The following is a 27662-nucleotide window of genomic DNA, read 5'->3' on the forward strand; positions in this document are numbered from 1 at the left end:
ATTTTAGAAAATTCTAACCCATAATCCAGTAACTGATTCTTCATCCAAAGAATCTGTGCACAATAGCTTCCTGCAGCAATATATTCTGCTTCTGTAGTTGATGTTGAAATTGATTTCTGTTTCTTGCTAAACCAAGAAACTACTCTGCCTCCAAGAAATTGGCAGCTTCCACTAGTGCTTTTCCTGTCTATTTTACATCCTGCAAAATCTGCATCTGAGTAACCTATTAGCTTAAAATCTGATTCTCTAGGATACCACAATCCTAGATCAGCTGTACCCTTAAGGTACTTGAAAATTCTCTTCACAGCTATTAGATGAGGTTCTCTTGGATCAGCCTGAAATCTTACAAAGACAGGTAGCATACATGATATCAGGTCTACTTGTAGTTAAATAGAGTAAAGAGCCAATCATACCTCAGTAGTTAGTAATATCTACTGATGAACCAGTATCTTTATCTAACTTGGTTGCAGTGGCCATGGGAGTTTAGGCAGTAGAACTGTCTTGCATTCCAAATTTCTTGAGTAGATTTCTACTGTACTTGGATTGACTGATGAAAGTACCATCTTCAGTTTGTTTGACTTGAAGTCCCAGAAAGTAACTCAACTCTCCCATCATACTCATTTGATATCTTGACTGTATTGGCTTGGAAAATCTTTCAAAAAGTTTTGTATTTGTAGAGCTAAAAATGATATCATCAACATATATCTGTACCAGAAGTAAGTCCTTTCCATGGTCGAGGTAGAATAAAGTCTTGTCAATTTTGCCTCTGTTAAATCCACTTTCCAGAAGAAATTGAGCTAAAGTCTCATACCATGCTCTTGGAGCTTGTTTAAGGCCATAAAGTGCTTTGTCAAGCCTGTACACATGATTGGGAAATTTAGGATCTACAAAGCCTGGAGGTTGTTCAACATATACCTCTTCTTCTAATTCTCCATTGAGAAAAGCACTTTTCACATCCATTTGAAAGACTTTAAACTTTTTGTGAGCAGCATAAGCCAGAAAGATTCTTATGGCTTCTAATCTAGCAACTGGTGCAAATGTTTCATCATAATCAATGCCCTCTTGTTGAGAGTAGCCTTTAGCAACCAGCCTTGCTTTATTCCTTATAATTATGCCATCACTGTCAGTTTTGTTTCTGAACACCCATTTAGTACCAACAATAGATCTGTTCTTTGGTCTTGGCACTAAGGTCCAAACTTTATTTCTTTCAAATTCATTTAACTCTTCCTGCATTGCTTGTACCCAATCAGCATCTTGAAGAGCTTCTTCCACTTTCTTTGGTTCAGTCTGAGATAGAAAAGAATGATAGAGACATTCATTTGATGTTGTAGTTCTAGTTCTGACACCCGCTTCATGATCTCCAATTATTAAGTCAGGTGTATGTGCCTTAATCCACTTCCTTGCAGATGGAAGTTGTTCTCTAGAACTGGATCCTCCCCCATGATCCATGCTGTCTCTATCAGCATTTTCAGATGCTCCCCCTGTAGTTATGCTCTCTGAGATTTCAAAATTTGAGTTGGATCCATCAGGATTTGAAGAATCAGAGTTTCCAGAATTATCCGAATTTGGCTCATCAGAACTTGATATATCAGAACTTGAAGAGCCTGTGACAGGTTCTGATGCTTCTTGAGAGTTTTGAGTTATGCTAGGATCTTCAGCTTGCTCCCCCTGGACAGGTGGATTTTCCTTTGGAGTTATTACCATAGTTTCAATGACATCAGAATTTAACCCGTCAGAATTTACAGAATCAGGATTTAAATCTTCATTTTCAAATCTCTGTTGATCATGATCATTGAAATCTTCAAGTCCAGTAATCTTCTTATCATCAAAAGATACATTGATAGATTCCATGAGAACCCTTGTTCTTAAATTGTAGACTCTGAAGGCTTTTCTGGAAAGTGGATATCCAACAAAAATTCCTTCATCGGCTTTTAGATCAAATTTTGACAGCTGTTCAGGATGAGTCTTAAGAACAAAACACTTGCATCCAAATGCATGAAAATACTTCAGATTTGGCTTCTTTTTCTTCACCATCTCATATGGTATTTTTCCATGCTTGTTTATGAGTGTAGCATTCTGTGTAAAACAAGCAGTCTGCACAGCTTCAGCCCAAAAGTAGGTTGGTAGCTTTACTTCATCAAGCATAGTTCGTGTAGCTTCCATGAGAGTCCTGTTCTTTCTTTCTACAACTCCATTTAATTGTGGAGTTCCAGGTGCAGAAAATTCCTGCTTTATTCAATCCTCTTTGCAGAACTCTTCCATGATTGAATTCTTGAACTCAGTTCCATTATCATTTCTTATTATTTTAACAGAATCTTTGACCAACTTATCCAGCTGTCTGACATGATCAGTTAGAGTAGATGCAGTTTCAGTCTTCTTGTGCAAAAAATACACCCAAGTGTATCTTGTGAACTCATCCACTATAACCATAACATATTTCTTCTTTGTAATAGACATGACATTGACTAGACCAAATAGATCAACATGCAGTAGGTGATAAGGCTCAAGAATTGAGGATTCAGTTTTACTCTTGAATGAAGATTTTCTTTGTTTTGCCTTTTGACATGAATCACAAAGGCCATCAGGAGCAAATACTAACTTTGGCAGTCCTCTCACAAGATATTTATTTACAAGCTCATTTATATTATTGAAATTTAAATGAGAGAGTTTCTTGTGCCAATTCCAGCTTTCTTCAATTGATGCTCTACTCAATAGACAGATTGCAGAACCATCAGAGTTTGTTGAAACTATGGCTTCATAAATGTTACCATGCCTGTAACCTTTCAGAACCACTTTTCCTGTAGAATTGCTTACAACTTCACAGTGTTCTTCAAAAAAATCCACATGATAACCTCTGTCACAGATTTGACTCACACTCAGCAAATTGTGTTTAAGTCCTGAGATAAGAGTTACTGTTCCAATGATGACATTCCCAAGATTGATCTTGCCATATCCCAGATTTTTCCCATGTTGCCATCTCCATAAGAAACTCCTGGGCCAGCTTTCTCCACAAAGTCTGATAGCAGGGCTTTATTTCCAGTCATATGTCCTGAACATCCACTGTCAAGAACTAGGATGTTTTTCTTGTTGCCCTGCAATCACAAAGACCACTAATGGTTAGTTTTAAGGACCCAGACTTGCTTGGATCCTTTGGCCTTTTTAAGTTTGTTAGCATTTGCAGCGGATTTAATTTTAGAGTTTATGCTAACATGCTGTTTATCAGACTTTGCATCAGAACTTACACTAGAAGGAATAATGCTAACTTTCTTTAAAGAAGGTTTAATTTGATAATAATCATAGTACAAACTATGATATTCCTTACAAGTATAAATGGAATGCCATAAACTACCACAGTCAAAACAAGGATTTTGTGGCTTAAACCTGACAGACTGACTCTTAATTCCTGAATTAGTAGGTAAAGAGTTTATATCCTTATTCTTCCTGCAAAAAGAAGCAAGATGGTTAGAGTTTCCACAGTTATAACATCTCTTTCTAGGAGCATTATGAACAGGCATATAATTATTTCTTTTATTCACACCTTCCTTACTATTCCTGTTTTTTCTAGCTGCCTTAACCTTGTTTACATTTCTGATCTCTTTCAGCTTATGCTTAAGCTGCTTCTTTGTCATTAAGCCTATGTTAATTTCAGCTGGTTTATCCTGTTCTAATTTTTCAGAAGATGACTTTTCCTTAACTTCTGCTACAAATTCTTTCATCTTTTCAGAATCAGACTTTACAGTTTTAGCTACAAACTTAACATGATTCACCTTTGGCTTAACAGTCTGTTTAACAACAATTGGCTCAATTTGTTGAGTTCCTTTTTCACTTTCATCATCTCCATAACCTAAGCCCTCTTTCCAGTTTCCGCTATGTAATAAATTCTGAGTTGTTCAGCCAGAGTTAGTCCAAGTCCTGATAATCTCTCTTTCTTTTTCTACCTCAATTTTTAGAGATTCATTCAATTTTAGCACTTCATCTCTAACATAAAAAGCATCATCTCTATCTTTCTGAGTTTGATGGAACATAACTAACTCTTTTTCAAAATAATCATTCCTTTTTTTAAAAGCAAGATTTTCAGAAGTTAATCTTTCACATGTTAAAGTTTGATCTCTATAACTAATAAACATGGTTTTAAGATATAATCTCAACTCAGTAATATCATCAGTATGAAAGGCATAAGTTGTTTGAGGTACCTTAAGTTCAGCAGTGTCAGTACTGCTATCAGCATTTGCCATTAAGGCATAGTTCACCTCATCTTCAGAATCTGAAGTGTCTGTCCAACTTTTCTTCTTTGTGACAAGTGCCTTGCCTTTGTCACCTTTTCCTTTCTTGCAGTCAGGAGATACGTGGCCTTTCTCACTATAATTGTATCATTTAACATTTGAGTTGTCTCCTCTGTCAGACTTTCCTCCTTTGCCTTCAAACTTTCTAAAACCCTTCTTATCAGAATTTCCACCTTTCCTGGAAAACTTCTTGCCCTTTCTGAATTTCCTGTAGGCAATCTTTGTGATACCCTTCACCATAAGAGCACACAGCTGCATCATCTCTGCATCAATATCCACTTCAGGTAAACTTTCAGTTTCTGAATCATCATCCTCATCAGAACTTGATGAGTCTGAATCAGACTTTATGATGAGAGCCTTTTTTTTGCCTTTCTTAGAGACAACCACTTTAGGAGATTCCTCCTCAGCTTTAAGAGCAACTATCCTTGACTTTCTTCCATGTCTCTTGCTTCTTTGATCCATCTCAAGCTCATGAGTCTTGAGAATACCATAGATTTCATCAAGAGTAGTTTCATCAAGAGCATAGTTGTCTCTTATGGTAGTAGACTTCAAATCCCAATTTTTAGGAAAAGCTAGAAGAAATTTTAGATTTGAATCTTTAAGATCATATTCCTTGTCCACCAGTGATAGATCATTCAAGAGTTTGACAAACATGTCATATAATTCAGTTAATGACTCACCAACTTTTGAGTCAAAGTGCTCATACTCTTGAGTGAGTATAGTCCTCCTGTTCTTCTTGATTGCATCAGTTCCCTGACACCTTGTTTCCAAAGCATCCCATATCTCCTTTGCAGTCTTGCAATTAATTACCCTGTTTGACATGATATTATCAATGGCACTATGCAGTAAATGCCTTACCCTTGCATCCTTGGCAATAGATGAGATATCTTCAGCTGATACTCACTTTTCTCCTTGGGTATAGACTTTGCTGGTTGATCAGCAACTACAACAGAGAGCTTGGTAGGCATATATGGTTCTTCATTAATTCCTGTCAAGGTATTCTGGATCTGTAGCCTCCAGAAACATAGCCATCTTCACTTTCCATATGGGATACTCAGAAGGTCTCATTATGGGAACCCTAATAGTCTTATATCGACTATGAGTTTGGGTGTTTTGAGTTTCTTGAGTTTTGATGGGCTTGGTTGGAGTTTGTGTTTCTTCAGACATGATTGTTTGTATCTTTACTGTATGTGTGTTAACTGAAAAGCTCTTATACCAATTGTTTGGTCACACAACACTGTAGAAGGGGGTTGAATACAGTGTTTTGCACAATCAAATCGATCTTGAACACAAGTAACAGTAAACAGATATATTCAATATAATAAATTCTGTTACAATGGAACTGTTATCTCTCAGTGATGAACAAATATCACTAAGAGCTGCTAGGTTACAATGAATAATGTATCTCAATAATGATAACACCTATAGTGTAAACCTATGTCTGTGTTTATATACTGCACAGTTACAAGATATATTCTAATTGATATGGAAGATTATTCTGTCTCCTAAAATATATCAATCAGATATCTTCTACAAGTCTTTCAGTCCTCTAACTCTTTCCATGCATATCTTCCTTTGTTTTAGTCTAGATCTTCTACTGTTAATCAGCTTCCTTCCTTAACTGTAAGTTCTCCCTTACTTAAGTTCTGATATGACCTTAAGTCCTGATATTATGTTCCGACTTCCAGTAACTATTGATTCCAGTAAGTCCTGATATTTCCTGTTAGTTAAGATCTGAAAACTAAACATGAAACATATTAGACATGACATCTCAAATATATCTAACACACTGTACCTTCCATCATATGTTCCCTTATGAAATGGTACCTAATGCTGATGTGCTTTGTCATTGAGTATTGAACTGGATTTCCTGTCATAGCAATATCACTTTGATTATCACAGTAAATGGGTGTTTTATAAAATTCTAACCCATAGTCCAGTAGCTGATTCTTCATCCAAAAAATCTGTGCACAACAGCTTCCTACAGCAATATATTCTGCTTCTGCATTTGATGTAGAAATTGATTTCTGTTTCTTGTTAAACCAAGTAACCAATCTGCCTCCAAGAAATTGGCAGCTTCCACTAGTGCTTTTCCTGTCTATTTTGCATCCCGCAAAATCTGCATCTGAGTAACCTATTAGCTTAAAATCTGATTCCCTAGGATACCACAATCCTAGATCAACTGTACCCTTGAGGTACTTGAAAATTCTTTTCACAACTATTAGATGAGGTTCTTTTGGATCAGCCTGAAATCTTGTACAAAGACAGGTAGCATACATGATATCAGGTCTACTTGCAGAGAGTAAAAAGCCAATCATACCTCTGTAGTTAGTAATATCTACTGATGCTCCAATATCTTTATCTAACTTGGTTGCAGTAGCCATGGGAGTTGTTGCAGTAGAACTATCTTACATTCCAAACTTCCTGAGTAAATTTTTGGTGTACTTGGATTGATTTATGAAAGTACCTTCTTCAGTTTGCTTGACTTGAAGTACCAGAATATAGCTCAACTCTCCCATCATACTCATTTGATATCTTGACTGCATTAGCTTTGAAAATCTTTCACAAAGCTTTGTATTTGTAGAGCCAAAGATGATATCATCAACATATATCTGTACCAAAAGTAAGTCTTTTCCATGGTTGAGGTAGAACATAGTTTTATCAATTGTGCCTCTAGTAAATCCACTTTCCAGAAGGAATTGAGCTAAAGTCTCATACCATGCTCTTGGAGCTTGCTTAAGGCCATAAAGTGCTTTATCAAGTCTGTAGACATGATTAGGAAATTTTGGATCTACAAATCCTGGAGTTTGTACAACATATACCTCTTCTTCCAATTCTCCATTGAGAAAAGCACTTTTCACATCCATTTGAAAGGCTTTGAACTTTTTTTGAGCAGCATAAGCCAAAAAGATCCTTATGGCTTCCAATCTAGCAACTGGAGCAAATGTTTCATCATAGTCAATACCCTCCTATTGAGAGTAACCTTTAGCAACCGGCCTTGGTTTGTTTCTTGTAATCATGCCATCACTGTCAGTTTTGTTTCTGAACACCCATTTTGTGCCAATAATGAATCTGTTCTTTGGTCTTGGCACTAGGGTCCAGACTTTATTTCTTTCAAATTCATTTAACTCTTCCTGCATTGCTTGCACCCAATCAGCATCTTGAAGAGCTTCTTCCACTTTCTTTGGTTCAGTCTGAGATAGAAAGGAATGATAGAGACATTCATTTGATGTTGCTGTTCTAGATTTGACACATGCTTCAGGATCTCCAATTATTAAGTCAGGTGTGTGTGACTTAGTCCACTTCCTTACAGATGGAAGTTGATCTCTAGAACTGGATCCTCCCCCATGATCCATGTTATCTCCATCAGCATTTTCTGATGCTCCCCCTGAAGTCATGCTTTCTGAAATTTCAGAATTTGAGTTGGATTTTTCAGGAATTGAAGAATCAGAGTTTCCAGAATTATCAGAGTTTGGCTCATCAAAACTTGATGAATCAGAACTTGAAGAACCATTGACAGGTTTTGATGCTTCTTGAGAGTCTTGAGATGTGGTGGATCATTAGCTTGCTCCCCCTGAACAGGTGCATTTTCCCTTGGAGTAGTTACTACAGTTTCAATGACATCAGAATTTAACCCATCAGAACTTGCAGGATCATGATTTAGGTTATCAGAATTTACAGAATCAGAATTTAAATCTTTATTTTCAAATCTCAGCTGATCATGATCATTGAAATCTTCAAGTCCAGTAATCTTTTTATCATCAAAAGATACATTGATAGATTCCATGACAATCCTTGTTCTTAAATTGTAGACTCTGAAGGCTTTTGTGGAAAGTGGATATCCAACAAAAATTCCTTCACCAGCTTTTAGATCAAATTTTGAAAGCTGTTCAGGATGAGTCTTTAGAACAAAACACTTGCATCCAAATACATGAATATATTTCAGGTTTGGCTTCTTTTTCTTCACCATCTCATATGGGGTTTTTTCATTCTTGTTTATGAGTGTAGCATTCTGTTTACAACAAGCAGTCTGCACAGCTTCAGCCCAAAAGTAGGTTGGTAGCTTTACTTCATCAAGCATGGTCCGTGCAGCTTCAATGAGAGTCCTGTTCTTTCTTTCTACAACTCCATTTAATTGTGGAGTTCCAGGTGCATAAAATTCATGCTTTATTCCATCCTCTTTGCAGAACTCTTCCATGATTGAATTCTTGAACTGAGTTCCATTATCATTTCTTATTATTTTAACAGAATCTTTGACCAACTTATCCAGCTGTCTGACATGATCAGTTAGAGTAGATGCAGTTTCAGTCTTCTTGTGCAAAAAATACACCCAAGTGTATCTTGTGAACAAATCCACTATAACCATAACATATTTTTTCTTTGCAATGGACATGACATTGACTGGACCAAATAGATCAACACGCAATAAGTGATAAGGCTCAAGAATTGAGGATTCAGTTTTGCTCTTGAATGAAGATTTTCTTTGTTTTGCTTTTTGACATGAGTCACAAAGACCATCATGAGCAAATACTGATTTTGGCAGTCCTCTCACAAGATCTTTCTTTACTAGCTCATTTATGTTGTTGAAATTTAAATGAGAAAGTCTCTTGTGCCAATTTCAGCTTTCTTCAATTGATGCTCTGCTTAACAGACAGATTGCAGAACCATCAAAGTTTGTTGAAAGTCTGGCTTTATATATGTTACCATGTCTGTAACCTTTCAGAACCACTTTGCCTGTAGAATTACTTACAACTTCACAATGTTCTTCAAAAAAATCCACATGATAACCTCTGTCACAGATTTGACTCACACTTAGCAGATTGTGTTTAAATCCTGAGACAAGAGCTACTGATTTAATTATGACATTCGCACGATTGATATTTCCATCCCAGAGTCTTTCTCATGTTGTCATCTCCATAAGAAACTCCTGGGCTAGTTTTCTCCACAAAGTCTGATAACAGGGCTTTATTTCCAGTCATATGTCATGAACATCCACTGTCCAGAACTAGGATGTTTTTCCTGTTGCCCTGCAATCACAAAGACCACTATTGGTTAGTTTTAAGGACCCAGACATGCTTGGATCCTTTGGCCTTTTTAAGTTTCTTAGCATTTGCAGCGGATTTAATTTCAGAGTTTATGCTAACTTGCTTCTTATCAGACTTTATATAAGACTTTGCATCAGAATTTACACTAGAAGGAATTACACTAACCTTCTTCAAAGAAGGTTTTATTTGATAATAATCATAGTATAAACTATGATATTCCTTACAAGTATAAATAGAATGCCATAAACTACCACAATGAAAACAAGGATTTTATGGTTTAAACCTAACAGATTGACTCTTAACTCCTGATCTAGGAGGTAAAGAGTTTGTATCTTTATTTTTCCTGCAAAAAGAAGGAAGATGGTTAAAGTTTCCACAATTATAGCATTTCTTTCTAGGAGCATTAGGAACAGGCATATAATTATTGCTTTTATTCACACCTTCCTTTCCATTCCTATTTTTCCTAGCTTCCTTTACCTTGTTCACATTTCTAATCTCTTTCAGCTTATGCTTAAGCTGCTTCTTTGTCATTAAACCTATATTTACTAAAGCTGGTTTGTCCTGTTTTAATTTGTCAGAAGTTGACTTTTCTTTGAATTCTGTTTTAGAATCATTCATCTTTTCAGACTTTGACACATTAGTTTTTGCTACAAATTTAAAAGTATTAACTTTAGGCTTTTCAGCTTTCTTGGTAAAGTTTGGTTTAGATTACACAGTTTCCATTTCTTCCTTATCATCTGGGTAACCTAGACCTTCTTTCCAATTTCCATTTTCTAAGATTTTCTGAGTTGTTCTTCCAGAGTTAGTCCAAGTTTTGATTATCTCCATTTCCTTTTCCAGTTCAGATTTAAGAGATTTATTCAATTTTAGCACTTCATCTCTAACATACAAAGCCTCATCTATTTCTTTCTGAGTTTGATGGGACATAACTAACTCTTTTTCTAAATAGTCATTTCTGTTTCTAAGAGCAAGACTTTCAGATGTTAATCTTTCGTTTGTTAAAGTCTGATCTCTAAAACTAATGAACATGGTTTTCAGATATAATCTTAGCTCACAAATATCATCAGTATGAAAAGGAAGAGTTAATTGAGGTACCTTTAATTCAGCAGCATCAGTATTGCTATCAGCATTTACCATCAAGGCATAGTTCACCTCATCTTCAGAATCTAAAGTGTCTGCCCAATTTTTCTTCTTTGTGATAAGTGTCTGTCCTTTATCACCTTTTACTTTCTTGAAGTCAGGAGAAATGTGGCCTCTTTCACCATTATTGTAGCATATGACATTTGAGTTGTCTCCTCTGCCAGAATTTCCTCTTTTGCCTTCAGACTATCTGAACCCTTTCTTTTCAGAACTTCCACCTTTCCTGGAAAACTTCTTGCCCTTTCTGAATTTCTTGTAGGCAATCTTTGTGATACCCTTCACCATAAGAGCACACAGTTGCATCATCTCTTTATCAACATCAACTTCAGATAAATTTTCAGATTCTGAATCATCATCATCAGAATATGATGACTCTGAATCAGACTGTATGATGAGAGCCTTTCTTTTTCCCCTCTTTGAGACAATCACTTTAGGAGATTCCTCCTCAGCCTTAAGAGCAACTAACTTTGACTTTCTTCCATGCTTTTTGCTCCTTTGATCCATCTCAAGTTCATGAGTCTTGAGCATACCATAAATTTCATCAAGAGTAGTTTCAGCAAGGTCATAGTTGTCTCTTATGGCAGTAGACTTCAAATCCCAATTTTCAGGAAAAGCTAAAAGGAATTTTAGATTTGAATCTTCAAGATCATATTCCTTATCCACTAGTGACAAATCATTCAAGAGTTTGGAAAACCTGTCATATAAATCAGTTAATGACTCATCAGCTTTTGAGTCAAAGTGCTCATACTCTTGTGTGAGTATAGTCTTCCTGTCCTTTTTGATTGCATCAGTTCCCTGGCGTCTTGTCTCCAAAGCATCCCATATCTCCTTTGCAGTCTTGCATCCAATTACCCTGTTTGACATGACATTGTCAATTGCACTATGCAGCAGATGCCTTACCCTTGCATCTTGGCAATATATGAGATGTCTTTAGTTGTGTATTCACTTTTCTCCTTTAGTATCATCTTTGCTGGTTGATCAGCAACTGCAACAGGAAGCTTGGTAGGCTTATATGGTCCATCATTAATTCTATCAAGGTATTCTAGATCTGTGGCTTCCAGAAATATAGCCATCTTTACCTTATATATAGGATACTCATATGCTCTCAGTAGGGGAACCCTAATACTCTCATATCGACTGTGAGTTTGATTGTTTTGAGTATCTTGAGTTTTGGTGGGCTTAGGTGGGGTTTGTGTTTCTTCAGACATGATTGTAAACTGGATCTCACTATTTGTAAATCAACAGAGAGGCTCTGATACCACTTGTTAGGTCACACAATACTATAGAAGGGGGTTGAATATAGTGTTTATACAATCAAATAGATTTATCAACACAAGTATGTAACAGTAATCAAGTATATTCAATATAATAAACTCTGTTACAATAGAACAGTTGTTCTCTCTCAGTGATGAACAATATCACTAAGAGCTACTAGGTTACAATGTATGATCTTTCTCGTGAATGATAACACACGTATAGTGTAAACCCTAAGCTGTGTTTATATAGTACACAATTACAAGATATCTTCTAATTGATATGGAATATAATTATGTCTCCTAAAATATATCAATCAGATATTATCTTCTACAAGTCTTCTAACTGTCCAACTCTTCATGCATATCTTCTATTGTTTTAGTCACGATCATTTCCTATAAATCAGCCGCATTCCTTATCTGAAGTACCCGCACTTAAGTCCTGAAATAAATCCTGACGGCCTTAAGTACTGATATAAGTTCTGACTTCAGTAAGTCCTGATTTCCAGTAAGTCCTGATATTAAGATCTGAAACTAAACACAACAGATTAGACATGACATCTCAAATATATCTAACAAAAAAACAGGACACGGTAGTCCAATTACGAGCATCTTCGGAGTCAAGTACATATCAATGAGCATGATTGCAGTTACCGCTCCACTTTCCCCCTACTTTAAACATAATAAAGCATTATTAGTTTTTTGGTTAAGAAAATAAGAAAGTAAACATACTTAATACTAATCTAAGCACACAAACAAACATTAAATATACATATTTTAGTGTAGACATATCATAGGCTGAAGTCACACTTACTCGATTCAATTTAATTTCTAATACCATTTATAATTAATTTATGAGTAAGAACAAGTGAATACTCATTCAGATACACGATTAGTGATATAGCTTTAGCTCAGTAACACAAATGAAATCAGCCACCCTCTACCACGAACAACTTAGATATATTTGCAGATTCAAATGTACGTGCTACTAATTTAAGTTCTCCCGTAAATTAAAATCATTTTTCTCCTAAAATTGTAGTCAGTAATAACATTTGGGGTCTATATAATAATTAAACTAAAACAGGCAAATGACACAACCACAAAATACAAACTTCTAGCCATGACTCAGAAAACAACCATAAATGAACAATAACAAACAATTAAGCAATATATATATACATACATACATACACTATTAATCCAAGGGCTTTAATTTAATGAAACTTTGAGTTGATGCTTGTGCGGTTTGGAATACCACACAATCGAATTTAAACATTTACACATACTTGAGGAGAACCAGTAAAAACATATACAAGCACTACTAACAGTGTAAATAACGTGCAGTGTATTTTCAAAACAAAAACAAAAAAACTCCAAAAAGAATCTATTATAGAAAATAAGGGCCAAAATACTTAAAATCAACATAAAAAATACTTAAAATCAAAACCCCAAAGCTCCAAATCTACCGAAGAAGACTTGAAATCAAAGGTAGAGAACCTAATTTGTTGAAGTTTTAAGTGAAGATTCACAAATTTGAACTCAAAATTTGGAACTCTGTTTCTAAGAAGCCCTAATTTGAACCTTCCAAATTTGACACCACCGTGTCCATATAAGCTTGAATCAATTAATTTAAAGACTCGTCGATATAACTACTCGTGTATTTTTGAATCATTTAATTATGTAATTATGGAAATTATTAAATAAATAAAATATGTGTGTTGGTGTTGACCGCTATGAGTTGTTTGATTATTATCCATATGTGATTTATGGTGTACCGGGTAGTCCGCCCAATTAATTATGAGATCTTATTGAATTGTTTTCACTTTCAAAAGTGGATTTAGTGCAAATTTATTTGCATAAATATTGGGAATGTTTTTAAAATTGTTTTTATGATTTTATAATTACAATAATTATTTTTAAGATTTTATAAAATTGAGAAATCAATATTTTATTAATTATTTATCTTTAAATGATTTTCTGAATGCTTTTATTTGTAAAATCCATATTTAATTCTAGAATTCTTCAAATATTATGAAACTTATACTTATTTAAGTTTGGAATATTCCGGGAATTTTAAAATTATTTTGGAAATTTTTGGGATTAATTTCACCCGCGCGTTATTTCGTTAATTGTTAAAAAGCGGGTACAAGTTGCATTTTAGAAATTGTTTAAAAATTTCAAAATTTATGTTTTTATAAACTTCGGGATATTTATAACATTTTAAGACTATTTTCGTAATTTCCTGAATTTGTTTTAAGTGCAGCTCGGATCGTTAATTGATAAATACGGGTACGAGTTACGTTTCAAATATACTTTTAAAATTATGGAAAATTTATTTTTAATAATTTTGAATTATTTGTGGTATTTTAAAATTAATTTGGAATTTTCGGGATTATTTTTGTTCGCGCAATGGTTCGTTGAATTGCAAAAACGAGATCAAATAAGGCTGCCAGAAAAGGAAAAAGGACGCGTGGCACACAAAGAAGAGGGTGGCAGTAGTTTATAGGCACGCGTTAATATTTGATTTGCAGGGGAATAAAAATAAGACACATGATACTACCTCCCCTGTTCCCATTTTTTTCCCCCCAATCTCTCGATCTCTCTCGATCAATCTCTATTCTCCCTCAATCCTCTTCCTCACAGTTCTTTCTTTCTATTTCTTGGTGATTTTTCGGCCTTCCTTCCTGTTTCCACCGCCCTTCCAGTCGTCCCTGCTCTTTTTTTGGCTGTCTGGTTGGTTGATTCGAGTGCCTACTCCGGTTGTTAATTCCTTCATTTATATATATACATGTATGTATATAAGTGTGTGTTGTGTGTGTTAAGCGTGTGTAAGTGTGTGTTACAGTGTTCGAGTGTGTGTGTGGCGGGTTCTTGCCCCGTGCCCCGGCCGATTGTAGCTGTACTTGTTTCCTCTCCTTTTGCGATTTCACGCGTGGTGCGTATTGTTGTCTCTTACCTTGACTTGATTATTCTGCTGCTATCATTTTTAATAATTCGGCATGAACTCTTGATTGGTTTCGTGAAATAATGGTTTTGCACGAAAAATATGGAATAATTGGTGGAACCGGTCTGGATACTCGGATTATTTAGGTACCGACCGATTTCGCTGCCGTCAGCGATGAACATCGGTGAGCTGACGGTGGACCGTGATGATTATATTCCGAGTCCTAATTTAATAAATAAATGTAAAATGCGAATAATAATTAACAATAATATTGAATTGGTGTTTAGGAAAATTATGAATGTTGGTTGTTGTGATTATGGATTGTTGTGGTAAATTGACATCGATTGTATTCGACGGGTAGTCCGATAAACGAAGGAAACGCTGCCCGATTCCCGGAAAACTGAACTACGTAAATACGGGAACGTATCCGATGATTATCGGGACGTCAAGTGACTATATATATATGTGTGTATGTGTGTTTTATACGAAACTTGATTGTACGATGTGATGAAATATTCTGCCAAATCGATAACCCTAATCTCGTAAAATAAAGTGTATATGTATTTTCCGAAAACGAACACCAAACCGATTTTCAAAACTGTGAACCCTACTTGTTGTGTGTGTTATTATAATATACATAATTATGAGTCGGGTTTGAATATCGTTGGGTAGAATTGGTATCGAGGATATGTCAAGCATACCTAGACGTCTAACGTAGGGTATTTCGACCTTGTAGGTTTTAATCGGGAACCTGAAAGTGGACGATGGACTAAAGATGACCTAGTAGTCAGTCGACGAGCTCAATAGAGTTTCAACAGAAAAAAAAACTTGAGTATCAAAGTCGAATCCAATGGGATCTAGTGATCGGACGTTAAAGCCTGAGCGACAAAGTCGGCTCAGAATTAATCAGTAATAGTTGTAAAGCCCTGTAAGGCAAGTACTTCTGAACTTTTCTTCAAGATATATCATAAATATTTTTGAACTGTTTCATAACATATCGCTATTATACAAAATAACTCATGTTTTATATTGCAAGTGTTTTAAACTATTTAACCTTAAACCCTGATTTTTTTCTTGATCTTGAGCCATTAGCCTTATTCTTTGTAAACTATCCTTTGTTGATTTTCAGATACCCAACCACCCAAATATGATACTGCTCCCCAAATGTATAACTACCAAACACCAAACACTGGAAAAAATTGTTTAAAAACACAGAAACTTTTATACCCCAACCATTCTTTATATCATCAAAGAACTATACCTTGAAAAATCAGTATTTGTCCAATACCTGATCATTTTACAGACTGAAAACCGTTTCTTATACATACCTTGATATACCCTTGAGATATCCATGAGTTTCTTTATGTTTTTATTCAAGTGTTTAACCATCATTGATTATGATCTTGTTTATCGAATTATATTGTTTATCATATTGTACTGCTTAGAATTGGATAGTTTTTATATATATGTGGACCAGATTCGTGGTCAGACCATATCTATGGTCAATTTAGGCCAATGTGTGCCTTGGATCCGGTAGTTAGAGCAGTGCTGTGTGCTTTGCTCGGGGTTAGTGCGTGATTGATCAACAACCTAACCTTGGTTTTAAAAACTTAAAATGAATGTCCAATTCTAATGATTGTTTAGCAATAAATTTGATTCCTCTGATTCATCTCGTTTGATCATTGATTAATCTCAATTATTGTCATTGTGACTTGCTGAGCTAGTTAGCTCACTCTTGCGAATCTTTTTATGTATTCTACAGTTAAGAAGGATACGGTTGATAACGAGGTTTTCCAGTTCAATGTACGAGCTAGGGTTCCAGATTGAGTTGGATCGAGCTAGCAGGAGCTTATCGCGGTAGTGAGATAGTAAGATTGTAAGAATAATTTTATTATCAGTTGTAAGTTAAATTAGTTGGGATTTGGTACGTTGTAATAAAAGTTAAGGGTGTGGCTTGCTTTCATACTTTAACCTGTTGCGATCCGTGGTTATATAGAGAAGGGTCATTGCAATTAATATTTCATATACAGGTTAATATATTGTGTTTATGTTGTGGACCCCAAACTTCTGACCCAGGTTTGGAGGGCGCCACAGGTTGGTATCAGAGCTACAGGTTATAAGTCACTGAAACAAGCCTAGATTGTCGGGATTGGGTAGAGGGTTAGGATTATGAATAGAAAATAGAAAGATAAGACGTCGTGAGGATGAGTGTGACTATATAGTAGGTCTCCGGCACGGTTTGTGTTGCGATTCGGGATTCTTAGCCTGCGACGTGATTTCCAGACAACGGCAATGGTAGATCATGATTTCCCTATATCATCTGATCGTTTGGAATTTTATGTTTAAGGGTCGTCATCTTCTCTTGGATTTGGTTTGCACCTTGTTCCTCCATCAATATTAAGGATATTACCTTCTGTTATGACAGTTGCACCTCTTTAAGTTATTCCACGTTATTCTATCACCTCTTGTTATGAGACTACCTATTTAAGAACCCCCATCTGTTTATTCTTATTTTACTGGACATTCGGTTGTGAGTGTATCTCTTCAGTTTACCTTACACCCTGTTCTATATCCCCAGTTTAGAACTTGACCTATGAAGTAATTATACCTACGAGGGCGGATTCAGGTGTTATAGTAAATGGTGAGTATTTGAGATATAAATAAAGGTGAGAAGAAGTTTAGAAGAAGATTTAAGTGTTCCGGAGGATAGCTGTTATCAGATTAAACGAGGCCACTAGTGAATAGACCACCCGTGATTGGTTGTGGGATGGATTAGATGAATTTTGAAAGAGTTTGAGAGAAAGGTATAAATCTGGAATATTTATAGAATTAAGTGATAGTGCTATGATAAATGCGATATGTAATGTAGTGATGTGATGTGATATGAGCAAATTTTGGCTCTATGAAATAGACTTGTTAACTATTGGATAGTCTGTTCCACATAACGATTGCAAAGTTGATGATGGAAGTATTACCAGTATGGGAGCCTTGATGTGAAACTACGAATAAGCTAACATGCAACGACAACTGAAGTTTTTGTCGATTAAGGAGGGCAAATGGATCCAATGAAGGAGAGAAGATAAATGAAAGTAAATGGACTTTTACGTGATCGTTTCTTTAATTTGGTACCTTGTTATAGGTCGGAAGGACAACAACCAACTCATATAGTAAGGACAACCAAGTATGTGATTTTCAAAATTTTCTTAACAAATTTTCAAAGGCTGTTTTAATAAAATAAGTTTTAAACCTTGATTGTCAAGTTACTACTTGAGTTTCTTGTTTGTTAAAAGACCCGGATTACCTGGAAGGATACTTATTTTATACTTAGTATTGTTAATTCAGAGAATCAAGTAACCCGTGATTATGAAAAAGCTGACTATTCCTAACGGTAAGGTGCAAATATGGTTTGACAAGAGTAATAACAGAATCCGCGTATGGAGTAATCCAGTTGTAGAGACCATTACAGTTTAAAAAATTCATTGACTAACAGAAGCCTGGGTATGACCGAAGAAGATTGGGAAGATTTCCAGACCTCTCTAAAAGAAGAATATTATTAACAAAAGGATCGTTATGTCGAATGGTACGTGGTTATTCTAAATTAAAAAAGGAAACTCGAAGTTACCTGGTAGAAATGTCATTATGATCGAATTGTTAAAATATTATACGTGTAAGTGCGATATTAAAGATGCAAAACTTAACAAGTAAAAATTCATTATAATGCTTTATTTGTGAAGACATTTCAGCGGACTTTCTAAAGTTGTTATATGACGCAATTGGGATATGATCGAACAAGCTTGAAAGATGAATACAAGTGAAATGGGGATGGTGACCAATGGTATCGTTCTTGTCTTCAATATTGCAGCGTATATTCCTTTTTGATTCTTAAATAAGTATGAACTTCTTTTCTTAAATAAACTCTTTGCTATGACATCGAAAGGGAGGATATTGTATTCCTTTCAAATTTAATTGTTCCCCTCAAGTTTTGCTTTCTGATTGGGACGAACAGTGTTATGGTGAGACGCTTTGTTGGGATGACGAAGAGTCAGGTGGGACGCCACCTAATCATGTGCTGTATGCCATATGGTACGAAAGACTGGCCATCTTAAGTACCAATGTGGTTGTCTCATTCATATTCAAATCCTTACTTCTTCTTTCTTTTCAACTCTAATTTTTGTTGAACTTTGAATCCTTCTAGTCGTTTCGTTGTACTATCATTCTTTGCAAGAGGTTTTCAAACAGAAATCAATGTATCCTGAATCAAGCGGACGAAGTTCCATCTACGTCTTATGCATGGGAAGGAAATAAGGGCACCTGGTGAGGATTGCAAATCGCTAGCCCTAGTGAAGGATCCACTAAGAGTCAAGAGGATCTACTCCAATAAGGAATACGTCTCCAAGAACGAGAGCTTATGATTTGTCTGTGAAATATGTTATTTAAAATACGGATGCGGTGACGTGAATAATTATTGTGGATACCTTATGCGTTAAATTATTGAAAGATATGGAAGCAAATTGATTGTTTATTCTCTAAGGTATTGATGATTAGATGATTTACCCCATTGAATTACTAAGATTATGACTAAAGGACTAGCAAATTTAAGAACGCGTATTTGTTAAATAAGTGAGTACCAATGGTGGAATGGAGATTTCTGGCAATAAGTTGTGAAGAATTGATATCATTTGAGATAAGAGGATTTAACATTATTATAAGGAATGGATTAACTAGTAAAGCGTGATGTACAGACAAACCGTCGTGATAAAAAGATAATTCTGAGAACGTCAAATGAGAAGGTGATAAGGTTCGCGATTGATTTAGCACCTGAGACAAAGCCAGTGACCAAGGCTTTATACAAAATGGCACCAGTTAAAATGAGGAAGTTAGCAAAGTAGATGCAAAAGATGTTAGAAGAAGAAGCGATTAGACCCAGTGTATCCCATAAGGTGCACCGGTATTAATTATTAAAAGAAAGATGGAAGTATGTGATTATGCGTCGACTAGCGAAAACTCAACAAGTTTACTATCAAGAGCAAGTATCGGTTACTTTGAACCAATGATTTGTTGGATCAAATGAAAGAAGCAAAGTACTTTTATAATATTGATTTAAGACTTGGTATTTTACCAATTGAAGATTAAATCTATGGATATATCAAAGATAATTTCCAGAACTAAGTACCGTGTTATAAAATTCTCGTATTGTCATTTGGATTAACCAATATACCAGTAAAATTTGAATTTGATAGACAAGATCTTTAAGGAATATCTGGATAAGCTGTAGTTGTATTACTTAAAATCAACGAATGACCATGCAAAGCATTTAACGATAACCGGGAAGTCGAAGAAGAAAGATGTTGCATGAAAAGTTTACAAGGTGAAAGTTTTGGTGGTAGGAAGCATGAATAGTCAGAGAGGAGGAGACCAAAGGGGATCCAGCATAAATTAAAGTTACTATGAATAAAGAAAGATCAAAAGCACCAGCAAAGGTAAGAAGTTTTACCATGGACTAGTTATTATTGAAAATTTGTGTAAGATTTCTTGAAAGTTGCAATACCTTTAACAAAGCTAACCAGGAAAAAGCAAGAAGTTTATATGAAATAGAGAAGAGTGAAGAAAGTTTTGCGGAGTAAAATGAAAGAATGGTTATGTCACCTGCTTTATCACTTTGAAAGTATCAATGAGATTTTGTAGTTTATAGTGATGCTTCTCATAAGGGAATAGGATGTGTGTTGACTCAGCACAATAAAGTTATTGTATATGCATCCAGACAACCGAAACCTTATGAGCAGAAGTATCCTACTCATACTTGGGACTAACAGTAAAAATATTGGTTTTAAAAGATTGGGAAACATGATATGTATGGAAAAAGGTGTAAGATCTATATGGACTATAAGAGTTTGAAGTATGAATTCATGAGGAAAAGCAAATGTAGTGGCAAGAGATAAGTAAAAAGGAGAGAGGATGAACATAGAGACTGCACCAGGAGAATTATCTATGGAATTTTAGAAGTTGGAATTGGAAATTAAAGTTCATAATCTAAAAGGAGCAAGGATAGATAGTATGACCTTTCAGTCGAGGTTGTGAAAGGAAAGATAAGATGTCAGTAGAAGATAATGGATCACGATGTTAGTAGTTAGTAAGAGGAAATTTATGTGCCCAGGAAAAACAATCACGATATCCCTAGGTTTTCTTCCAGCACTTGGATGTTATGAGTAGAAGGATTAAGAAATGAGATCCCACAAGGAATTCACAATAGAAAGTATGGAATTTACTGAAGAAATGCCAAGACATACAAAAATATAAAGAAAAATAGTGATAACAAGGTATAAGAAGGAAATTTCAAGATGGATTAGGAAGTGTGGACATGTCAAAGAATCAAGGAAAAATATTGGAGGCCTAGTAGATAAGGCAGACCCAGGAAGTGGTTTACCAGAAGCGAGTTAACATATCAGAGGTTATGATTAAAGTGAGTTAAGGACATTGCAAGCTCGAATGATATTATGTGAAATAACAAGTGTATCAGGTGATTATAAGAAATTAAGGATCATGGTGTATAAGGAATACTTAGATGAGCAAACTGTATTTATTGATAACATCCTCAGCTACTCAAGGAATAAGAAAGTCTGCGTGGAATGCCCAAGGATTTTTCTCCAAAGATCAGAAGGAAAGCAACTATACATTGAGTCTTCAAGAATGAAATTTTGACGAAGGTTAACAAAAGATTCTGATAAAACCCATTAACAACTACCTCAGCAAAGCCGTATGGTAATAGATGCCTTATGCTGACAGAAAGGATTGGATGTAATTAAGACCATCGAGGAGTTAATAGACGAATTGGAAAGACTAAAATCCGAAGTTCAAATACTTAAAGGTGATAATACGTGAAGATATGAGATTACTTTTCAGCCTTAACTAATAAAAAGGAGTAAGAAATGTTTAAATATTTGGAAACCAAGTTGAAAACGAGCACCACCTATCATCCTTAAACGAAGAGTTAAAGTACGGAAGTGGTTCAGGAAATGTAAGATATGTTGAGAGGTTGAGTTTTCAGGAAACACTGGAACGATCATGTATCAGCGATGTCAGCTTTGGAATGCCACTTTACCAAGCTTCATGTGAACGCAAGTGTAGGTCCCCATTTCTATTAAAATAAAGTGGGAGAAAGAAAGTTGTCAAATTCTAAGTTAAATCGGCACACTAAGAGCATTGTAAGATTGATTGAAGCAGCTCGGAGTAGACAAAGAAAGAAGGCAAAATTATATCGAGAGAGAGTATGAGTATAGAAATAAGACTAGTAGTATTAGTAAAAGTTTTACTTTAAAGAAGGTTGGATAGATCGGAATAGAGAGGACAAGTTGAGTCCTGAATTTAGTAAACCATTTGAGGTATCGATAAATATATATAAAGTTGTTCATGAGTTGATGTTACCATCACAACAGTGTATACATGTAATATATTTGGCCTGTTATGATTAAAGCGATAAGTATCCGATTTAAATTCAGTGATTGATTAGGAGCCAATGGGCCCTTATCCAAGTTTGATCCGCATAAATTGATCGATCCAAATTCTTGATCGTTAAAGGCGAGTCCTTGGGAAATAAATGCATATCTATAGTGATTATATTTGAAAGCCTCGAGTAGAAGAGTCTCCTTGGAAATTAGGGTCAAATATGCTTGACAAATATCCTCACTTGTTTAGTTAGATCAGATTCTGAGGACAGAATCCTTTTAAGGGGGAAGGATATAACGACTCGTGTATTTTTGAATCATTTAATTATGTAATTATGGAAATTATTAAATAAATAAAAAATGTGTGTTGGTGTTGACCGCTATGTGTTGTTTGATTATTATCCATATGTGATTTATGGTGTACCGGGTTGTCCGCCCAATTAATTATGGGATCGTATTGAATTGTTTTCACTTTCAAAAGTGGATTTAGTGCAAATTTATTTGCATAAATATTGAGAATGTTTTTAAATTTGTTTTTATGATTTTATAATTACAATAATTATTTTTAAGATTTTATAAAATTGAGAAATCAATATTTTATTAATTATTTATCTTTAAATAATTTTCTGAATGCTTTTATTTGTAAAATCCATATTTAATTCTAGAATTCTTCAAAAATTATGAAACTTATACTTATTTAAGTTTGGAATATTCCGGGAATTTTAAAATTATTTTGGAAATTTTTGGGATTAATTTCACCCGCGCGTTATTTCGTTAATTGTTAAAAAGCGGGTACAAGTTGCATTTTAGAAATTGTTTAAAAATTTAAAAATTTATGTTTTTATAAACTTCGGGATATTTGTAACATTTTAAGACTATTTTCGTAATTTCCTGAATTTGTTTTAAGTGCAGCTCGGATCTTTAATTGATAAATACGGGTACGAGTTACGTTTCAAATATACTTTTAAAATTATGGAATTTTTTTTAATAATTTTGAATTATTTGTGATATTTTAAAATTAATGTGGAATTTTCGGGATTATTTTTGTTCGCGCAATGGTTCGTTGAATTGCAAAAACGAGATCAAATAAGGCTGCCGAAAAGGAAAAAGGACGCGTGGCACACAAAGAAGAGGGTGGCAGTAGTTTATAGGCACGCGTTAATATTTGATTTGCAGGGGAATAAAAATAACACACATGATACAACCTCCCCTGTTCCCATTTCTTCCCCCAATCTCTTGATCTCTCTCGATCAATCTCTATTATCCCTCAATCCTCTTCCTCACAGTTCTTTCTTTCTATTTCTTGGCGATTTTTCGGCCTTCCTTCCTGTTTCCACCGCCCTTCCAATCGTCCCTGCTCTTTTTCCGGCTGTCTGCTTGGTTGATTCGAGTGCCTACTCCGGTTGTTAATTCCTTCATTTATATATATACATGTATGTATATAAGTGTGTGTGTTGTGTGTGTTAAGCGTGTGTAAGTGTGTGTTACAGTGTTCGAGTGTGTGTGTGGCGGGTTCTTGCCCCGTGCTCCGGCCGATTGTAGCCGTACTTGTTTCCTCTCCTTTTGCGATTTCGCGCGTGGCGCGTATTGTTGTCTCTTACCTTGATTTGATTATTCTGCTGCTATCATTTTTAATAATTCGGCATGAACTCTTGATTGGTTTCGTGAAATAATGGTTTTGCGTGAAAAATATGGAATAATTGGTGGAACCGGTCTGGATACTCGGATTATTTGGGCACCCACCGATTTCGCCGCCGTCAGCGATGAACATCGGTGAGCTGACGGTTGACCGTGATGATTATATTCTGAGTCCTAATTTAATAAATAAATGTAAAATGCGAATAATAATTAACAATAATATTGAATTGGTGTTTGGGAAATTATGAATGTTGGTTGTTGTGATTATGGATTGTTGTGGTGAATTGACGTCGATTGTATTCGACGGGTTGTCCGATAAACGAAGGAAACGCTGCCCGATTCCCGGAAAATGGAACTACGTAAATACGGGAACGTATCCGATGATTATCGGGACGTCAAGTGACTATATATACATGTGTGTGTGTGTTTTATACGAAACTTGATTGTACGATGTGATGAAATATTCTGCCAAATCGATAACCCTGATCTTGTAAAATAAAGAGTATATATATTTTCCAAAAATGAACACCAAACCGATTTTCAAAACTGTGAACCCTACTTGTTCACAGTTATTATAATATACATAATTACGAGTTGGGTTTGAATATCGTTGGGTAGAATTGGTATCGAGGATATGTCAAGCATACCTACACGTCTAACGTAGGGTATTTTGACCCTATAGGTTTTAATCGGGAACCTGAAAGTGGACGATGGACTAGAGATGACCTAGTAGTCAGTCGACGAGCTCAATAGAGTTTCAACAGAAAAAAAACTTGAGTAATAAAGTCGAATCCAATGGGATCTAGTGATCGGACGTTAAAGCCTGAGCGACAGAGTCGGCTCAGAATTAATCAGTAATAATTGTAAAGCCCTGTAAGGCAAGTACTTCTGAACTTTTCTTCAAGATATATCGCAAATATTTTTGAACTGTTTCATAACATATCGCTATTATTCAAAATAACTCATGTTTTATATTGCAAGTTTTTTAAACTATTTAACCTTGAACCCTGATTTTTTTCTTGATCTTGAGCCATAAGCCTTATTCTTTGTAAACTATCCCTTATTGATTTTCAGATACCCAACCACCCAAATATGATACTGCTCCCCAAATGTATAACTACCAAACACCAAACACTGGAAGAAAATTGTTTGAAAACACAGAAACTTTTATACCCCAACCATTCTTTATATCATCAAAGAACTATACCTTGAAAAATTAGTATTCGTCCAATACCTGATCATTTTACAGACTGAAAACCGTTTCTTATACATACCTTGATATACCCTTGAGATATCCATGAGTTTCTTTATGTTTTTATTCAAGTGTTTAACCATCATTGATTATGATCTTGTTTATCGAATTATATTGTTTATCATATTGAACTGCTTTAGAATTGGATAGTTTTTATATATATGTGGACCAGATTCGTGGTCAGGCCATATCTATGGTCAATTTAGGCCAATGTGAGCCTTGGATCCAGTAGTTAGAGCAGTGCTGTGTGCTTTGCTCGGGGTTAGTGCGTGACTGATCAGCAGCCTAACCTTGGTTTTAAAAACTTAAAATGAATGTCCAATTCTAATGATTGTTTAGCAATAAATTTGATTCCTCTGATTCATCTCGTTTGATCATTGATTAATCTCAATTATTGTCATTGTGACTTGCTGAGCTAGTTAGCTCACTCTTGCGAATCTTTTTTTGTATTCTACAGTTAAGAAGGATACGGTTGATAACGAGGTATTCCAGTTCAATATACGAGCTAGGGTTCCAGATGGAGTTGGATCGAGCTACCAGGAGCTTATTGCGGTAGTGAGATAGTAAGATTGAAAGAATAATTTTATTATCAGTTGTAAGTTAAATTAGTTGGGATTTGGTACGTTGTAATAAAAGTTAAGGTTGTGGCTTATTTTCATACTTTAACCTGTTGTGATCCGTGGTTATATAGAGAAGGGTCATTGTAATTAATATTTCATATACAGGTTAATATATTATGTTTATGTTGTGGACCCCAAACTTCTGACCCGGGTTTGTAGGGCGCCACAGTCGATCTAATATAGAAGAATAGAGAGTTGGGAGAAGGAGAGCGAGATTCATACATAAGCTGTGTGAAAAGGGATATAAGAGGGATGAGAGGGAGGGGGGCGAGAGAGAGAGAGAGAGAGAGAGAGAGAGAGAGAGAGAGAGGGGGGGGGGAGGATGCGTGATAGAACTGAGAGGGATAGGGATAAGGTTTCCAATCGGGCTCAATTGGGCGCCTTTTGTTAAAAAAATGGGTACTTGATTTCAAATTTTTGATAAATTAGGCCTAGTAAAAATTTACACTATAATATATTTATAAATTTACATAAATTTACACTTTTGAATATTTTATTATTCTTATAAATTCATGTATTTATACTTTAATATATACTTTTTTTCTTATAATTATATAAATTTATATGTTCATATTTTTTATTTTTAAAACTTACATATCATAGCATTTATTAAAACTTATGGGGAAATTTGTACTATGTCTATTGTTTATATATAATTAATTAAATTTATGAAAATACATTATTTTGTATTTTAATACTTTCAAAATTCTTATTATCATTTTTTTAATTTTATTATGTATGAAATTCATATATCTCTATGTATATTATTTATCAAATTTGTACATCACATCAAATTCTTGTCAAATTAATATTTAATCATAAAAAATAATTATATTTATCTTTTTAATACTCTAGAGTAACACTTATTCATAAATGTTGCAAACTTGAATACTTTCTACCTAATGTAACATCACATGTTTGCCTAAGCTAACATTAAAAACACAATATTGCAGTAGGCCATGAGTAGCATACCTATGGTAACATATTGGAGTAACATTAATTTGGAGGGCATTGCGATATGTCATATTTGGTGTAGTGATGAGTGCACAAAAGATAAGCAGTATCAAGATACCAGCCTTTGATAAAATCAAATATACACTTTGGAAAAAGAAGATGATGTTGTTCATAAGGATGGCCAACCCAATGTACATCCAGATTCTCAAAAATGACCCATTTATTTCCATGGAAAGGGTTGATGAATCAACTGATGGAGATATGGTCATTTCAGCTCATTATGCCCCTATAGACCCCTCAAAATATACAGAACCTGAAAAGGAAAAAGTCTCTCTGAATAGTGGCCTGCAATTATTTCTGATAGAGTCACTTGACAATGTCATGTACAACAATATTTTCAACTGTGACACAACCAAAGAGATATGGGAGAAGATTAAGATTTTATGTGAGGGTAAAAAGGAAGTAAGATCAAATCAAAGGAGAATATTGGTGTCTCAGTATGAGGGTTTTATGGAAAATCCTATAGAAATAATTACTGAGGTTTTTGAAAGGTTTAACAAATTGATAAATGACTTGTAACTTCATGATAAATATTATGAAGTTGAGAAGGTTAACCTAAAGTTCTTGCTAGCTCTTCCTCACCACCTTGAACAGAAAATATCAATTATTGGAGAAGGAAGAGACTTGAACAGAATAACACTGGAAGTTTTGTATGGAATCTTGAAAACTTACGAGCTTAAAATGTTGCAAAGAAAGTCATTAAATGCAAACCAAGGACATGTGGTTGATGGTTCCAGTGCCTTAGTTGTAAATGATAGTGAAGCAAGTGAAGATGAACAGGATGCTCAAGTTCCAGTTATTCATGATGTGGAGCAAAAGAACAAAGGACCTCGGAAACAAGTTATTTTGAAGCTAGAGGAAGATGAGTTCCACACCCTTGATGAGCTAGATGAGATGGATCAATCCATGGCTTACCAGGATAGAAAATTCTCTAACATTAGGCTTAAGAAGCCAAGGTTTTTCAAGAATAAAGGACAGTCCTTCAATAGCAACAATTGGAAACGAAAGACTCTGTACAACTTAGCTAGAAA

Source organism: Apium graveolens, chromosome 1, assembly GCF_009905375.1.
Source record: "Apium graveolens cultivar Ventura chromosome 1, ASM990537v1, whole genome shotgun sequence".
NCBI lineage: Eukaryota > Viridiplantae > Streptophyta > Magnoliopsida > Apiales > Apiaceae > Apium > Apium graveolens.